Below are 4,464 nucleotides of genomic sequence, written 5' to 3' on the forward strand. Positions count from 1 at the left end.
GACTGTAGCCCCCCAGGCTCCTCTGTCCATGGGATTTCTCAGGCAAGAATACTGGGGAGGGTTGCCATTTCCTTCTCCAGGGGATCTTCCTGACCCAGGGATCAAACTCACATCTCCTGCATTGGCAGGCAGATTCTTTACCACTGAGCCACCCAAATTCATTATAGGTTATAATAAAGCACTCAAGTAATCACGTAAGTGGAGAAAACAGGGTAATTGAGAGTTGCATCTAAAGAAATGATTATATACACATATAATCATTATAAGTGTTACAAAGGGATGTGTAAAATATGTCATAATGTAAAAGTAAAACAGTGCATGAATCAGAGGCAGTCAAAAGAAATCACCTAGGTAGTTCAAGCAGAAAAAGAATTTCAGCTATTGTATGAGCACATCTCATTGTAAGAACCCAAATCACCCGTGAAATCCTGGATATGAAGGAGTCTGGGGGAAGATAGGCATTTGATTTACAACCCCTGCAGGAAGGCAGTCTGGAAGCAGCTGAAATGCATGCAGATGGAGACACTGCACAGTACTTGCCATACCCCAGCTCCCTCCCATACTGACACTTCCAATTAGAAAATATTCACCTCTCAGAAAGCAAAGTGCCCACCTTGAGTGGGAGCTGAAGTGAGTGGGTCTGAGAATAAGCAAGGCAGGACACAAGAGCTGGGAGATATGAATAAAATAAATAGAGAAGAATACAGAGTATTTATGAGAGCGGTCATTACCTTGCAGTGCTGGAGTAATATCATATAGTGGCCAGGCTGATGGTGGGAGCCCTCCTCTTTAGTACCTAAGAAAGAGAAGTCCACCTGTGTATTAGGAAAACCGCAATGGAGGAGGGAGCCCTTGAGCTAAATTAAGAAACCTATTACTTCCAACCCTCCCCACTCAGATAAGATTCTCCTTTCAAAAGATAGTCCCTAACTCTGATTTTAAAATCAGAAAGAAATTTGGAAATCATATAAGCTGTATAAAGAGATTCCTTTAAAAAAAAACAGAAATGAGAAGCAAACCTTGAAAGCATTTGAAAGAGGAGTTTTAAAATCCCCAGTAAAATATCACCACAAAGCTGAGAAAAAATTATAATCTAAAATAGATTTTTAAACTAGTGAAGGCAATTAAAGGTATGAGGAGAAGTGAAAGTCGCTCAGCCATGTCCGACTCCGCTACCCCATGAATTTGTAACTGAACTGAGGCTTCTCTGTCCATGGACTTCTCTAGGCAAAAATACTGGAGTACGTAGCCGTTCCCTTCTCCAGGGGATCCTCCCAACCGAGGGAATGAACCCAGGTCTCCCACACTAAAGGCAGATTTTTACTGTCTGAGCCACCAGGGAAGCCCAGAGGTATGAGGAACAATCATAAGACAGAAATATAGAAACCCAAAGAGGAGATAGCAAAGTAACAGGAAGATGTGAAATAGAATCTGACGGAGAGGAGAGAAATTGAAGAAAAGGAGAAAAATATTTCATAAATAAGGACTAAGTAAAGTAAGGAAGAAAAAGGAAAACATTTAAAAAAGCATATAACATAAAAATAAAAATAACAGAAGAAGTAGCTTAAAAACACAGAGTCTTAAATATTAAAAAGTCAGTGAAGATCCACCAGACACAAAAATCAAGTCCTACCAGGAAGAAAACCAAGTCAACAAAACAGAAGAATTATTTAAAACAATAATTGAGGAAAACATTTCTGAAATAAAAGATTTGAGTCTACATATTAAAAGTTCACATTATAGTAAACACAAGATGAATGCAAGTAAATATTGTGGTCTTTCAAGATAAAAATAGAAGCCTTCAGGAGGCCAACACTCTCCTTCCAACTAAAAAAGAAACAAAACCTTAAAAAATCAGGTTGTAAGATAGCAATACTCAGTGCCAAAAATAGTGAAGCAAAACTTAAATACTCTATGGAAGAAAATATGCACTGAGGATTTTTGTACAACTAATTTGTCCTTGACCTAAATATATTTGTAAATGTGCAAGAACTCAAGAAATATTGTTTCTGGTAACTTTCCTGGGAGTTTCCAAGAGACAAGATTTATTCAATCAAAAAACATTTGCGGGAATTAGCAACATATTAACATTGAGTACTGAACATTTTCATTGTGGAATTAAGTCTGATGAAGGAGTAATAAATAGTATGTAAATGTGACCTATTGTAATAAAGTACAAATACCAAAACTTCTGTCAGATAGGAGGATGAGGGAGAGAGGTAGCTCAAAGAGTAAATCCACTGACTGCTTTATATATAATAGCTTCAAGTCAAAGAATATTTAAAACACATAAGCTTCAACAAAATTAAAAACTTGTGCATCAAAGGATCCTAGCAGGATAGTGAGAAGATCCTGCTGAGAAGAAGAAACAAACCAGGTCTCTGATAAGGGCCTATGACCCAGACTATACAAAGATCTCTCACAACTCCACATTAAAAAGATGAACAACCCAATTTAAAAATGGGCAAAGATCTTAGACATTTCTCTGAAGATACACAAGTGGCCAGTGAGGACCAGGAAAAGATGCTCAACATCACTAGTCATTGCTGCTGCTAAGTCACTTCATTCGTATCCGACTCTTAGCGACCCCATGGACTACAGCCTTCCAGGCTCCTCGGTCCATGGGATTTTCAGGGCAAGAGTACTGGAGTGGGGTGCTATTGCCTTCTCCGTCATTAGTCATTGTAAATTGTGAAGTTGCTCAGTCGTGTCCGACTCTTTGCAAATCCACGGACTGTAGCCTGCCAGGCTCCTCCATCCATGGGATTTTCCAGGCAAGAATACTGGAGTGGGTTGCCATTTCCTTCTTCAGTCATTAGTGATTGCTGCTAAGTCACTTCAGCTGTGTCCGACTCTGTGCGACCCTATAGACGGCAGCCCACCAGGCTCCCCCATCCCTGGGATTCTCCAGGCAAGAACACTGGAGTGGGTTGCCATTTCCTTCTCCAATGCATGAAAGTGAAAAGTGAAAGTGAAGTCACTCAGTCGTGTCCGACCCTCAGCCACCCCATGGACTGCAACCCACCAGGCTCCTCCATCCATGGGGTTTTCCAGGCAAGTGGGGTGCCATTGCCAATGACATTAGTCATTAGGCAGATGCATATCAAAATCACAAGATACCACTTCATACCCAATACTGTGACTATAAGAAAAAAAAATTAATGGAAAATGACAAGCATCGGCCAGGAGGTGAAGAAATTGGAACCCTTGTACATTGCTGGGGAGAAGGTAAAATGGTGTGAACTCTGTGGAAAACAGCCTGACAGTTCCTCCGAAAGGTCAGCATAGAATTACCAGATGACTCAGCAATTCCACTCCCAGATGTATATGTAAAAGAACTGAAAACAGGAAGTTCTGGCCCATGACTGAGACACAGGAGGCTCCTCAACTCACCTCCACCCCTGGTCACACAAAGTTGACAGCTACAACACAAAGCCATTGAAGGAAATCCAGTAATGAGTTGAGCCAGTGCTACATATTGGGCAAGCAAGAAAATACTCACATTGGAGAGGGTCTTGGTGCACCCTCAAGCCACGAAGAACAAAGAAGGTGGCTTGGACAATTACAAGGGTTTGAGACACAACCAAGAGCTTGGGAGGGTGGGACGACGAGGTTCCTCTCCTATAAGAGGTCACGTAGTCAAAACTGTAAGACGTTGCTATTTTATCTAATGCCCAGCAGCCAGTACAGACTGTGGAGGAAAATGAAGTCTCCACACTGGGTCTTGCACATTTTCCCCACACCTGCAGGTAGCTCCCTACTGGGCACACCCACTTTCCCTGCAGGCTCCAACCCAGACCAGCGACCCTCAGTTCTGCTAGCCCTGCCATCTCACCTCATTATGTCCCAGGAATATCAGAAAGTGTTCTGCAACAATTTACTGGAAGGTCCCTGCTCTTTAAGCATCTCTCCTGTTGGAGTCTGAGATTCAGCTCCACTGGCAGGCACTCCATCTGCCTGGTTGGCATAGTAACCTCCTTCCTGTGGTCTCTTTTGAGAAATAATTGAAAAGGCAAAACACCGTGAGTCTCTGATATGTTAGAATAATTTAGTGGCATGAGCAGTGTCCTCTCAGTTCAGTTCAGTTCAGTCGCTCAGTCACGTCCGACTCTGCGACCCCATGGACTGCAGCATGCCAGGCCTCCCTGTCTATCACCAACTCCTGGATTTTACCCAAACTCATGTTCATTGAGTCAGTGAAGCCATCCAACCATCTCATCCTCTGTCATCCCCTTCTCCTCCTACCCTCAATCTTTCTCAGCATCAGGGTCTTTTCACATGAGTCAGTTCTTTGCATCAGGTGGCCAAAGTATTGGAGTTTCAGCTTCAACATCAGTTGTTGTTCATCCTTCCGATGAACACTCAGGACTGATGTCCTTTAGGATGGACTGATTGGATCTCCTTGCAGTCCAAGAGATTCTCAAGAGTCTTCTCCAACATCACAGTTCAAAAGCATCAATTCTT

Source organism: Bison bison, unplaced genomic scaffold (assembly GCF_000754665.1).
Source record: "Bison bison bison isolate TAMUID 2011002044 unplaced genomic scaffold, Bison_UMD1.0 scf7180017864154, whole genome shotgun sequence".
NCBI lineage: Eukaryota > Metazoa > Chordata > Mammalia > Artiodactyla > Bovidae > Bison > Bison bison.